Source organism: Anguilla anguilla, chromosome 11 (genome assembly GCF_013347855.1).
Source record: "Anguilla anguilla isolate fAngAng1 chromosome 11, fAngAng1.pri, whole genome shotgun sequence".
Classification (NCBI taxonomy): domain Eukaryota; kingdom Metazoa; phylum Chordata; class Actinopteri; order Anguilliformes; family Anguillidae; genus Anguilla; species Anguilla anguilla.
The window spans coordinates 4,648,180-4,663,551 of NC_049211.1; the positions used below are offsets into that span (position 1 = coordinate 4,648,180).

The following is a 15,372-nucleotide window of genomic DNA, read 5'->3' on the forward strand; positions in this document are numbered from 1 at the left end:
GACCACAGACGGGTGGAGCGGGAACAAGTTGAATTGAGGAGGAATGGTGTATTTAAACCAAACAGCTTCTAGATACAAAGGCGAGCCAGTAGCCCGGCTCTGAATCACCATTGTTCACTGACAGTAGGTCTCTGTGTGTCTTGGTTAATGTATTCTCTTACCTCGAAATTAGCTTTTTATTCTTTCTTCCGGTGTTTAGAAATCCAAAAAGTTGTATTAGCTGAATGGTACAAAAAGCACCGTCCATGTAAGCAATAATGGAAAGAATTATGCTTGTGTGTGTTAGTCCTCAGGCTAACAACTCAGAGGTGTGTTAAACAATTTGCAGCTTTTGGACAAACAAACAAAGCACCAACTTTAACCTTAAATTAAGAGAACAAAGAAAATATTATAAAATGAAATACTATTTAATGAGGTGTCCCCCCCCCCCCCCCCCCCAAGCAAACCACATAGGCGAATACATTTTTTATTAAAATGTAGATGTTTTTGAATTTTTAAAAAACATTTTTTAAAGCTTCATTGGTGACACTTATCATTGTTTTTTCCCCTCTCCATTTGGCCTATTTGTATGAAGAATACATGTATAAAATTTTCTCTGAAACAGTTGCTAGGCAACAATAATTTGCGCTGCACCCCCTAATAACAGTAGCATTCATGCTGTTCTAGTAGGTGTAGTTCTCTATTAGAGAAAGGCCATTGCAATAATCTCAAAATGCCATGCTGATTTCCTGTGAAGTCTTATATTTCTTCTGTACATTTTGCTTCTTGTGTTGAACAAGAGAACCCTGTTTATAGCTCAGTTAATTTCTTTTTAGATTTAAATCAGGATTCAATCACATGATATTCAATTCAATCAGTCTTATTCAGCCTTTTTTGTGGAAAAAAAAACTAGATTTGAAAGCATTTTGAGAAGCCATTTTGTAACAGAATTCAAAATTGAATAATCAAAATATGGAGCAAATTTTCCAAAAAGATATTTGTCATTTGTTGGCCTTATATGGTTTGCAATGATGTTAACAGAGAAACGTGGAAATTTTGTGATTAACCACAATTGGGCATGTAAGAAAAAAAAAACAGTTAACATTTAGTTTAAAATGTTTGTGCTTGGTTTTGTCCACGGTGTTTGTAATTTACAAAAATATGATAAATTGTGAGGAATAGTTTCGGCACAAGAAAAGTTATTCTATACATTACATTACATTACATTACAGGCATTTAGCAGACGCTCTTATCCAGAGCGACGTACAACAAGTGCATCACTTCAAGGTGCAGAGGTGCAGAAAAACACACTAGAGTGAAGTAAAGATCGTAGTGCCAGAAGTGACCACATAGATCAGGACTCCAAACCTGTAGGGTAACCTGTTCAGCAAATAAACAAAATAATCCTGCCAAGTACAAAACTAGCACTGAAATCACATTTTTTCCTAATCAGAATCAAACAAAACAATCCTGCCAAATACAAAACTAACGAGATCACATTAGCCTAACTAGGTACATTGAGCTAAACTAGAGGCTAGGGAGGGGTGGGGAGAGGTGCAGCCTGAAGAGATGAGTCTTTAGTCTGCGCTTAAAGGTAGTCAGATTCTCTGCTTTTCTGACCGCCACGGGAAGGTCATTCCACCAGCGAGGGGCCGGAACAGACAGCAGACGGGAACGGGAAGTACAGACACGAAGAGGGGGAGGTGCCAAGCGTCCAGGGGTGGCAGAACGGAGAGGTCTGGCTGGTGTGTAGGGTCTGATGATTTTCTGGATGTATCCTGGTGCTGACCCCGTAGCTGCCTGGTATGCAAGCACCAAAGTCTTAAATTTGATGCGAGCCATAACAGGCAGCCAGTGGAGGTCAGTGAGCATTTGACATGATGGTTCACTTATCAACAGAATTTTGCTGACATGCTGTACTGCATATGCAAGATTCCTGACCAAAAGAACACCTTGTCCAGCATGCTTCAGTAGAAAATCAAAGGTGGTCCATCCTTCCATTGCATAATTTAGTCTATGGTGTGTGTTTTATACAAACTCCCCTCTGCCTCAGTAAATGAATGTACTTTCCGACAATTACCCATCCCCTTAATTTGCCTCTGGAAATTATATTTATTCTAGAGAAAATGGGCAAGGTTATTCTACTCAAATAACCTGACTCTTCTGAAGACACACAAAATGTATTTTTAAAATATAATTGAAGTGCTTTGCATCAGACTGTAAACGGAATAACTTAACGGTGTTAAAGACGCTGTCTCAAAGTCTTTTTCAAAAATGATGCTAGTATCGTTCAGTCCAGAGGCCACACAACGGGCAGCGGTGGTATAACGGTTGGGCAGTTGGGCGTGCAGCTCCACTGTCTGATTCCTAAGCAAAGGCGGAAAATCCAGGTTCAGAAAGTAAAAGTCCTCCCCGGTATTTGGTTGCAATCACCCGGATTTGCTCATTAGCGCAATTCTTCAGCCTGGAAGTAAAACTAATGAGTGAAATCAGCTGGTTGAGGTCATGGTTTGAAGTAACACACGGGAGGACTTTTACTTTCCGACCCCCTGGACTTTCCACCTCTGTTCCCAGGTAGAGCAGACAGTGCTGTTGCATACGTAAGATGAGCAAGATACTTAACCTGAATATCTTCAGTAAACACCCTGCTGTGCAAACGAACCTGTCGTGTTAAGTCACACAACGGTGCCTGCTAAATCCCCCCCCCCCCCCCCCAAAAAAAATTCAAAAATTCAAACGAATGCATTCGGTCGTCCGTCCGTTGCCACGGCAGCGATTGGCTCTCTCCGAAGGAAGTAAACATGTTGGAGGAGATGATGAGCTCTGGGCTCGCAGTCACTCGCTGGTGACAATGATATGCAGTCACCTCCCACTGACCTGCTGTCGCGGCAGCAGGGATTGGACTCCCGTGTCAGGCCCAGGGTGGCAGAGGCAGGGAGGCGCTTTCTGGCTCCTCCGGCGCTCCATAGTGCTCTTTAATATGGCAAATACCTCGCTCTCCGGGCCAAAGGAGCAGAAACGGGCACGCTCTGTTCACCAGGCGACACGCTTGCTCCGCCACCCCCCTCGCCAGCGCTCGCACCCCCCCCCCCCCGCCCCCTCCCTCCTCACCCCACCCCCTCATCCCACCATACCCAGGGGAGTGGAATGAGAGAAACAGAACTTAAAATCACGACTTACCTCTGACCTACGACCTTTGACCTCTGCGGAAGTCGTGCCTTCAGCAGTGCGGTGATGCTTCAGCCATACGGAGGCCAAACGGCTGGCAGCTGCCTCAGAAGGCAGCATTTTTACTATTTTCACTTTTTTGCACACGTGTCCTTCATAGGCATGTCACATACAGAAATAATAATAAAAAAAAAACATCCTTCTAAGGTGGCTTTTTTTGGGTAAATTTGAAGGGAGCATCAGACAGGGTATCCACAGGTCTTCTCCTCGGGCTTCTCACTCCTGTTAAAACAATGGAGGCTGAAAACAGTGAAGCGGTAGTTGCGGTGGCAGGGGAGGAGCTCGTTCACTAGCTTGAGAGTACAGTGAACTCAATACTGATTCCTTGTAATTAATGTGTAATCTGAAATAATGTGTGTAATGTTTTTAAGCCTCTACCGGCAACTTTCCAAGAACCAGCCAGCCAGCTAACTCACTAGCGCAGTGGTCTCCAACCCTGGTCCTGGAGAGCTGGAGAGGGTCTGCTGGTTTTCACGGTGACTCTGCACTTCATGAATCAATCAGAGCAGTTGATTACACAGTTAACTCAACTCACCTGGTGTCTTGGGTCTCAATTGGGTGCTGATTTTAGGGTGAAAACAAAAAGCCAGCAGACCCTGTAGCTCTCCAGGACCAGGGTTGGAGAACACTGCGCTAGTGACTGTGCCACCTTTCTGTGACATCATCCTGCCGCCACAGTGTTCCGTTAGGCCTCTACTTTCAGAGGCAGCTGACCCTAGGATGGAGGCAGCGAGGCAGCGGGGCAGCTGCCTTCCATATAAGACACGGCCGAACTGCGCACCGCATCACTAGGCCAGTACCCCTCCAGGCCAGTAGTGCTGCTGCTTTTCTTTTCTTCCCAATAGATAATTGATTAATTAATGTTGCCAGTTGGCCAGAGATTTATTTTCACCTGGTGTCCTGGATTTAAATCAGTGCCTGATTAGAGGGGAAGAAGGAAAACCAGTAGCAGTACTGGTCTTGGAGGTCAGATTTGAGTATCTCTGACATAGTGCATCTGAACAAATGCATCAAGGGAAAAGTAAGAGGGATCGATAATGACCCAAAAATGCTCACTTCTCACATTACTGTGGTGATGAGCTAAATTTTTGTGGGCCCCAGTGGGAACTGTGGACTGTAGTGCACAAAAGTTTTTTTAATTTTATATTTGGGTCTGGTTTAACGGCGTATTCGTTTTAATTCTGACGATTCACGTTAAGCTACGACATCGCCGCTGTCAGTGTCATCAGAAGGCATCGTTGTGCAAAGAGTGCATGCGGCGAAGCTTTGTGCATTTAGAGTAAAGTGGAGCCACGTGTGAGCAAGTGTGTGCGGTGGGGCTATGCTGAGATCATTCAGAAACAGGGGGTGGCGGGGGGGGCAGGGGGACGGGGGGGGGGGGGGGGGGGCGGATGGAATGAGCCGTTTTGGCTGCACCCCCTGACAGTGTTGACGAGCCCAGCTGTCCGGCGATGGGATGCCAGGTCTTTGTGTGCGTAATTGAGATACGGGGACTGGCACCGGACTGGCATCGGACTGGCATCGCCATCAGACTTGCCTGTACGAGCTGGCGCCTTCCCGTGCCGCTTGGCACCCCTCCGTTCAGCTACAGGATGCAGAGCGCTCGATGCTCAGCAGAGCATATGGATCGGGGTGCGCCACGGACGCAGCCTCAGTGATCGGCAAAGCTCGCGTTTTTCAGATATCCGTGACATCTAGAATTTTCATTACATTACATTACAGGCATTTAGCAGACGCTCTTATCCAGAGCGACTTACACAACTTTTACATAGCATTTTACATTATATCCATTTATACAGCTGGATATATACTGAAGCAATTCCGGTTAAGTACCTTGCTCAAGGGTAGAGCGGCAGTGTCCTTACCTGGGAATCGAACCTGCGACCTTTCGGTTACAAGCCCAGTTCCTTACCCACTGTGCTACACTCCGTCCTAAGGTTGGTGTGTTAGTGTAGGCCTGCAAGGTTCATCCCGGCCATGAACCTAGTCTAATGAGGGCTATGCCTCCTTAGCACGTCCTTCTGGAACATTGCGTTGAGGCTAGCAGGAAGTACAGGCACACAAGCGTGTTCCGTTCAACGATCCGCTGACCCGCTGACCGTTTTGACGTCGGTCAGACGTCCAGTCAACGAGGTCAACATAACGTTGATTACTGGGGCAGAAATTGAAGCTTTTTTTTTGATGTCGGTAATTTGATGAAAAACACACTGATCTGTCTGAGGTGGAAAAGTGGTCGCGTCATGACTTGACGTCAATCAGCCTCTTAGCTGTGAAGCAGGGTGATAAATTGTGATGTGGGCGTGGGCGGGGGGGGCATACCACTGAAAACCTTACAGAAGGACCACCTGCTTTTTGCACTGAATCTGGCACATAAGCACTCGCACTATGAACATTAAAAAAACATGCACACACAATAAGAAGGACATTTAGCATCTCTAAAATGCTCTTTCTATGTTCTTCTACGGACTTCAAATAGATTTCATCTGCGAGCCCAGACTTACAGTATCGCGCACCGTACCAAATGTAATGCTAGAACATTTACTTTGTAGTCGGTCTAATTACAGTGCAATACGTATCCTATAATTTTCCCCTTTAGATGTTAAATTAAGGGAAGAAGGAAGATATAAATATAAAATGGCCGCTCTATATATATATATATATATATATATATATATATATATATATATATATACACACACAGCGGTTATGATAAATGTTGCATGGCAGAGGTGCAGCAGGAAATGGCGAAGGTAAACTAAATGTGAGGCTGGGTGTGTCTACACTTTCTCTGTGGGTGGGGGGGGTGTAGGATGGGGGGGGACCCCAGTGCTCTGTGCAGCTAAAGCACTGCAGCATACGGCCTCATTGCAGACACGCAGCTCTTCGGTGTGATGTGTGGCATTGCATGGCCCTAAGGCACAGACTTTTTACGAGTGCCACAGATTGCAGCACACGCTGCTCTGGGGCTGTTTAAATGGGGGGGGGGGTTGAGGAAAGGCGGAGGGGGGGGTGCGCGGCTTTAGTGGGAAGGGTTCCGCGCGTGCAGCAGCTGTCTGCCCCAGAGCTGCCCCACAGAGAGCCCGCTCCTCCTGGGCTCCCCCTCCAGGGCGTGCCTGTGCTGGTTCTCCCCGCTCTGACCCCCTTCCAGCCGACACCCAAACCCCTGAGATGCGTCGAAAAAAAGCCGCTGCCACGCTGGGCTCTCCCCCGCTCCCTCCCCGAGTGCCCCCCCCCCCCCCCCCCCCCCCCACCATGTCCTCCCCCGCGCCCAGGGTTGCTATTTCAGAGGGAGCGGTACTTTGCGGTCGGGTCGGGGAACAGAGGAGAGGGAGTCAGCGTGCGGTGTGTGTACGTCCCCCAAGGGGGGGGGGGGGGGGCGGCAGAGGAGAGGAGGGGGGGCTTTTCTGGTGGAACCGCCGGCCCCGCCTGCGCTTTCCGGAACCTTCCGTTCTGATCGTGGGGGGGGGGGGGGGGGGGGGGGTGGGAGGGCAGGGGGGCCTGAGTGTTAACATGTCAGCCCTAATCCAGACCCCCCACGGACCTTTGAAAACTCCATATGCTGGAAGATGAAGAATTTTTCTTCAGAATTTCCAACATTTAAAAAAAATTTATTTTCAGTATTCTCAATCTTCAATATTCATCACTACTGACCGTGCCCAGGCTACCTGCAAGGCACTTAACATGAGTAAAAACACAGTAAAATATGAAACATGACTGCAAAACAGGGTCGTAAGGTACTTCAGGAGTAAGAGGGTGATGACCTGTCAATATTTGTAAGCAACTCAATAACAATTATATATATTAATATAAATCTTTCCAGTCTAGATCACACTTTATATAAAAACTTTCCTGTCTGGATCACACTCTGTGAATACACCCACCTAGCTTTCTAAACATATTTCACGATCCAAAAATAAATCACAATCAACAAATAAAAAACAACTATTTGCCAATAAATGCAACAGCATTTTCCCCATGAATATTAGACATTTCAAATGTGAATTTCTCAGAACTGCTTTTGCAAGCACAATGAAGTCAGTGACTCACAGTGTGTACTTTGAGTCACTTCTGAGAATGGTAACATGACTCGATTTACCATGTCCTCACTACCAAAACAACAAAAATGTCTCTGTGGCGATGATCTCAAGCACTGCTATTCCTGGCGGAGGGAGCTTTTCCCCAAGCCAATCAGAACAGGCTCTTACCAACCAAAACCACGCCCCTTTACACAATAAGAAGACTGCCCAGGAAAGGCTAGGATGTCTGGTCACCTGAACCACTGAGAAACCAAACCACTTTGACCCACCTCAAGGACATTTTCTAGAGCCAGTAAGGTCAAGCAGGTTTTGAGCCTTGTAGCCACTAGCCATTTAGCTAGCTAGGCAGCTAAATAAATTTAAGAAATCTATCTTGCCAGAAAAAAACAATTTTCTACACTTTACTGATCTTGTCTGGTGTATTAGAACGAATGAAATACTCTCAAAATGTGTCAGTCTGTCTGTGTAAAGTGTCACTAGCTGGCTAGCTACCAGGCCTGAAACTTTCCGACCAAACTTTACAGATTTATTTAAACTGGAAAGGTCACCTGAGGTGGAACCGAGCGATTTGGATTGGTCGGTCTGCCGGTTGACTGGTCTGAAAAGGCTTGATTCGGTTGGTAAGCGACTGATTGGCTAGGCCGAAAAACCTGCCCCCCCCCCTCCAAGATGTTAGTCTGAAATCTCAGTGCTCACACAGATATCTGTTTGAATTATTTTGGCACCAAAGACGTGGCAAATCACTGCCAAAACTCACGTGTCAGTTCTTAAACGTAAGTGAAGCCGCACATTGTGAGTCACAAATGTAATTGCACACGCAAAAGCAATCCAAACAGCTGTTGTGTTTGCAATGCGAGAAATATGCATGTGAAACGTCCAGTGTTTATTTGAAAAACCATGCTGCATGTTTTCTTTTTCTTAATCTTAATGTGTGTTTGTTATGACTAATTTACTTTTGGATCATGATTTATATTTGAAAGTAAGGTTCTGTATTTACAGAATATCATTTATTTGTTTTTTGTTAATTGATATCAATTAATTTACAACATTTGGACAGTAATCGAACTCCATAAAAGAGGTTCTACCAGTGGCAGAATAAGAGAAAGCTGCATCTCTTTTTTAGGATCATCTAGGAGTATGAAGAAGATTCACAAGGCTAGAGAGAGGCGGTGAGAGTGAAAATATGTGTGTGTCTGTGCTTGAGTGGACTACAGATAAAATGTTGGTTTCATATTTTGCTGTACTTTTTGATACCAGGAAGAGATATTACAGCGAACAATGTTGACTGTGTCCCAGAGAAAATCTAATCTCAGCCAATCCTGCTAATGCATTTCTTTTCATTACATTTCTCTGCTACTGAATTGGAGCTGTATCATTTTTTTTTTCTTTCACTGGGGCACCAGTACTGATACTCTACACTCCCTAACTCTGATTTTACTCACTGGCCAATAACCCGCATTTGAGATCCGGTGTGAAACAAAATCCGTTATTATTCTCACAGTTCCTAGATGTTATTTATCTTAAAAGATAAACGCGCGATAAAGGGTACATCGAATCTCCTGCTACAGTACGTTACGTGAGCAACAAGTCGTCCGGGTTGAATTTCCTCGCAAACGTTAAACTTTTGCCTCTTTTTCACAAACGCTTAACTACTGGGCCCTGGACCCAGCCAGTTGGGGTAATTGGAAGCAGCCCGTGCGCCTCCTCTCCGCTGGGCTAACGGTTACTGTCATCCGTCCAAACCTCCTCCCTCTTTCCGCCCGCCATCGCACTCTTCCTCTCACCGCTCTCTCGCTGCCTGGCCGTGCGTGCGGCAGAACCACGTTTAAAAAAAAAAAAAAACAGTCCTTTCTGATCTTCAGCCAGAATACCACACCTACCACAGGATTACAGTCCACCCCCCCCCCCCCCGCATGCATGCAGACACACACACAGATGCACACACAAACTCACAGACGCACACACACACACACACAGATGCACACACAAACTCACAGACACACACGCAGATGCACACACACAGATGCATACGGGCACATGCACACACAAACTCACAGACACACACACACAGTCCTTTCTGATCTTTAGCCAGAATACCACACCTACCACAGGATTACAGTCCACCACCCCCCCCCCCGCATGCATGCAGACACACACACACATATGCACACACAAACTCACAGACACACACACACACACACGCAGATGCCCACAAACTCACAGATGCACGCACACACACACAGATGCACACACAAACTCACAGACGCACACACACACACGCAGATGCACACACAGATGCATACGGGCACATGTACACACAAACTCACAGACACACACACACACGCAGATGCACACACACAGATGCATACAGGCACATGCACACACAAACTCACAGACACACACACATACACGCAGATGCATACGGGCACATGCACACACAAACTCACAGACACACACACACACACACGCAGATGCACACACACACATGCATACGGGCACATGCACACACAAACTCACAGACACACACACGCAGATGCACACACAAACTCACAGACGCACACACACACACACAGATGCACACACAAACTCACAGACACACACACGCAGATGCACACACACAGATGCATACGGGCACATGCACACACAAACTCACAGACACACACACACACACAGATGCGCACACAAACTCACAGACACACACACACACACACACACAGATGCACACACAAACTCACAGACACACACACACACACACACACAGATGCACATATGCACACACACAAAGCTGGACAGACAGACAGACACACACACACACACACATACGCAATCATATTATATGCTGTATTTAATTGCCTTGGTACTGTTTTCACTGCTGCACAACCAATTGCCCCACTGGGGACAAATAAAGTTCTACTTGACTTGACTTGACTCATACTCATGCGCATGCACTTATCAGTTTATATTTACAATGTATTCAATGTAACCCCCACAAAAAATGTGTAATTAATTTCCAACGTGCATTTATCTCAACATTACAGATTTAAAAATGAAATTTCTCTATTTGCTCCCTGCTCGTGCACCACCCCCCCCCCCCACCCCCCAACCCCCACCCTCGAAAACCCCCCGAGGAACCGGGATTTATGCCCAGGGAGTAGCTCCTGGCTCTTCTGCTGAGCGGGACTGTCCAAACAGAGCACTGGATCAATGGCTGGGACCATGATGACATCACCCCCCGACACTGGCGCCTCTCCTCCGCAGCATCCACAGCCGCCTCCGCCGGGACGTGGGCCTCATCTGGCCCCCGAAAATAACTGAGCACTCACACAGCGGCTAATACCCAGCTCTGCCTGACTCCAACACACCCGTATACCCCGTAACACACCTTAATACCCCCTAACACACTCTAATACCCAGCTCTGCCTGACTCCAACACAACCGAATACCCCCTAACACACCCTAATATTAACACTGCAGTGTCCAACTCTAACACACTCTAATACCCAGCTCTGCCTGACTCCAACACAACCGAATACCCCCTAACATACCCTAATATTAACACTGCAGCGTCCAACTCTAACACACTCTAATACCCAGCTCTGCCTGACTCCAACACACCCGTATACCCCCTAACACACACTAATACCCCCTAACACACCCTAATATTAACACTGCAGCGTCCAACTCTAACACACTCTAATACCCAGCTCTGCCTGACTCCAACACACCCGAATACCCCCAACACACCCTGATATTAACACTGCAGCATCCAACTCTAACACACTCTAATACCCAGCTCTGCTCCAACACACCCGTATACCCCCTAACACACCCTAATATTAACACTGCAGCGTCCAACTCTAACACACTCTAATACCCAGCTCTGCTCCAACACATCCGTATACCCCCTAACACACCCTAATATTAACACTGCAGCGTCCAACTCTAACACACTCTAATACCCAGCTCTGCCTGACTCCAACACACCCTAATACCCCCTAACACACCCTAATATTAACACTGCAGCGTCCAACTCTAACACACTCTAATACCCAGCTCTGCCTGACTCCAACACACCCTAATACCCCCTAACATACTCTAATATTAACACTGCAGCGTCCAACTCTAACACACTCTAACACACCCTAATTAATATTAACACTGCAGCGTCCAACTCTAACACACTCTAACACACCCTAATATTAACACTGCAGTGTCCAACTCTAACACACTCTAACACACTCTAATACCCAGCTCTGTCTGACTCCAACACACCCTAATACCCCCTAACACACCCTGATATTAACACTGCAGCGTCCAACTCTAACACACTCTAATACCCAGCTCTGCCTGACTCCAACACACCCGAATACCCCCTAACACACCCTAATATTAACACTGCAGCGTCCAACTCTAACACACTCTAACACACCCTAATATTAACACGGCAGCGTCCAATTCTAACACACTCTAATACCCAGCTCTGCCTGACTCCAACACACCCTAAAACCCCCTAACACACCCTAATATTAACACTGCAGCGTCCAACTCTAACACACTCTAACACACCCTAATTAATATTAACACTGCAGCATCCAACTCTAACACACTCTCATACCTGCTATCAATATTAACATTGCAGAATCAAACTCTAACACACCCGAATACACCCTAATTCCTGCCATCAATATTAACACTGCAGGAACAGCGGCAAACTCTAACACATATTTTTGTTGTCATGGTGCTTCAACGTCTGCATTCAGTAACACATCTCCTACACATCTGCACGCACAGGTTGGCGATGTTTAGGGATCATACTGTATGTCTGACTCTTTGCTGAACTGCAAAAATACTTGTTGCTTGAGAGACCTCAAAAACCCTGTGCAAAAATAAGCAAAATGAAATGTCCTTAAAACCACATGATCATGCATCAGATACAAGTACGTACGTCAAAGGAGAATGTCATCAAATAATTAGCTCATATTATTAGCCGATTCCAGGAATATTTTCTTCAGTAGCCAGAAAAATTGCTTTAGTCAACCAAGGCTCGAGTGCAGTGAAGAAAGAAACTGAAAAAAAAAAAAAACCTCACAATCGAAATTTTCATCAAAACAAGATGGTGCCCTGCTACACTGCACTGGTCAGTCTGCCAACGCACTGGGGTTCAGTCTAATGATGCCTGTTGCCAGGCAGGGATAATGGCAGTCTCTTGGGTTTGTACGCATCACATTGTTACGGGCGAGTTTTATGTCTGCTGCCTGGTCTTCATGTGCCAACCGCACTAAACACTGCACTACTTGCAAAACTATGAGGAGAGCAAATGCTTGCTTTCCCTGGAATTGTCAGAGGACTTTGCAGTGACAAGATGCACTATATCAACCTTAGAAAAGAAAAAGTATTCCCAAATAAACAGTATTTCACTATCAAACACACACACACACATTCATACACACTATCACACGCACACACACATGAACACACTCATGTACATACACACACACACATACACACTCATGCACATACACACACACACACACACACACACACACACACACACACACACATACATGAACACACTCATGTACATACACACACACACATACACACTCACACACACACACTCATACACATACACACACACACACATACACACTCATGTACACACACACACACACACACACACACAAAGGCCCATGCATTCTTGACCAGGGAACAGTATAAAAGAAAAGAATAGTTGATATACTATTGTTGAAGTTTCGATAAAATGTGTGAAATATTCTAGCCTGATATCAGACAGAATTGTCAAACTCGTTACACTCCATTTCCATCTTCAGTGGGCGGATTCAGATTCAAAGGTCTGGACCCAGGCAAGAAACACTCATGAACTCTGACAATGTATCGTAGAATCATGATAAGTGTTCCCACAGGTGCGGTACGCATTAATTAATTTGCCACTGATTACTTATCAGATGGAAGAGTACGGTTTCCATGCGAATTGTATTATGAAATGTGTGCTAAATTCTGGGACTTGTGTGAAATGGGTTTGGGAAAGTATGTGACTGGGATTTAGCAGTCTGAATGAAACCGAACGCCTGTTTTTTTTGGCAGAATTAATTTGGCATTTTTATACTTGAGCTTTTACTTCTGCACTGTGCGTCTACTGTTTCAGTCACAGAGAGTAACCAGTTAAGAAAAACTGCTATATCGTGTATGCATGTGTATTTTGTGAACGTGTATGCATGTGTATGCATGCATGTGTGTGTATGACTACATACGTGTGCTGGTCTATGCATAAATGTGAGTGAGTGTGTATGTGAGTGTGTGTGTATGTGTGTGTGTATGTGTGTGTGTTTGCATGTGAGAGTGCGTGTGTGTGAGTGTGTGTGTGTGTGTGTGTGAGAGTGTGTGTATGAGTGCGTGTGTGTGTGTGTGTGTGTGAGTGTGTGCATGAGTAAGTGAGTGTGTGTGTGAGTGAGCGTGTGTGTGTGTGTGTGTGAGTGTGTGTGTAAGTGAGTGTGTGTGTGTGTATGTGTGTGTGTGAGAGTAAGTGAGTGTGTGTGTGAGTGAGCGTGTGTGTGTGTGAGTGTGTGTGTGTGTGAGTAAGTGAGTGAGTGTGTGTGTGTGTGTGAGTGTGTGTGTGTGTGTGTGTGTGAGTAAGTGAGTGTGTGTGTGTGTGTAAGTAAGTGTGTGTGTGTGTGTGAGTAAGTGTGTGTGTGTGTGTGTGTGAGTAAGTGAGTGTGTGTGTGTGAGTGAGCGTGTGTGTGTGTGTGTGAGTGTGTGTGTAAGTGAGTGTGTGTGTGTGTGTGTGAGTGAGTGAGGGACTGAGTGTGATGTGTGTGTGTGTGTGCGATGTGTGTGTGTGTGTGTGTGTGTGTGTGTGTGTGTGTGTGTGTGTGTGAGTAAGTGAGTGAGTGTGGGTGTGTGCGAGTGAGTGTGCGTGTGTGTGTGTGTGTATGTGTGTGTGTGTGCGTGTGAGTGTGTGTGTGTACGGGGGGTGCTGGGTGCAGCAGGCTGAAGTCTCTCTCTCTCAGATGGCCTGAGGCTGGGGTTGAAAAGCCACAGCAGAAGGTCATTAGCTTCTCATTTCCCATTAGCATCTGCTGAATGGGATTAGCCGTCCAGCGGGGTCTACAGCCTCACGTCCCACAGGCACTGCCAACTCCAAAATGGACTGGCCATTAGGGACGCCCCCTACAATCCCCTCGATTTCCCCCGACATCTGACTTACTGTCAGTCTCCGGCTGCTGCGGACATCGCCTGTCCAGGGTCACGGGAAGAAAAACCGCTAAGATGAAGTGCTTTATTTATTTATTTACTTATTTATTTATTAATTATTTATTAATTTGTTTGTTTATTTGTTTGAAAGGGATAATGGACAGTTAGCAACTGCCCCAGAATTAGCTTGATGGCTAAATTTCGTTTGTAGTCCCTTGGCAGGTAAAAAAAAAGCAGGCAAATTTACAAAAGAATAGACATGTACTAGCAGAAAACTGCAATAAGAATAAATATGTGAGTGCGCATCGGTACATTCTAACACAAAACAACGTGAGCTTCTCTCACTTTCGCAAGCCGAATAGCAAAATGCTGAAAAACACATGCCAGGGATCCAGCGAAAACTGGCCTGCCCACTAACTGCCATAATGGAGGCTTCTGGCTGCCAAAAATTCCTTCTTTTACCTCACTGAACTTCCTTCTGAAAACACATTTGTATTTAAAGCAACAAAGTTCTGCATAGAGGATTTGCGGCAGGTCAGAAGAGAACGCTAGCCTTTAAAAAAAACAAAAAAAACAACATGCAACGGGGCGGAAAAACATTGAGAGCGAAGTATCGATGCGACGGATCAAGGGCTGCGGTTTTCGGGGCGGCCATGTTGTGTGTCAACAAACCTCAAGAAACGCTGCCGTCGAAGAACCCATCCTCGTTCGAGAGAAAGAAAAAAAAAAAGCAGTCGTTCCTTCCACCTCGCGTAGCCGCGAGCGTATCGCGTCCCGAGGAGCGCGCTAAACGACTGATGTGGAGGCGGAACGCGGCGCGCGGCGTTTTGCAGAAGACGACAACGACGCGGCAGCGCGCGGCTGCTTATCGACAGGAACAGGAAGAGCGGCGCGTCTGGGGGACACGGCTGGAGAC

General features: G+C 46.1%; 1 protein-coding gene across 1 annotated transcript in view; it reads right to left on the minus strand.

Moving 5' to 3' along the window:
- Nucleotides 1–15,372, minus strand: part of LOC118207890 (plexin A3) — a 591,709-nt gene that overhangs the window by 180,649 nt on the left and 395,688 nt on the right. The window lies entirely within an intron of this gene.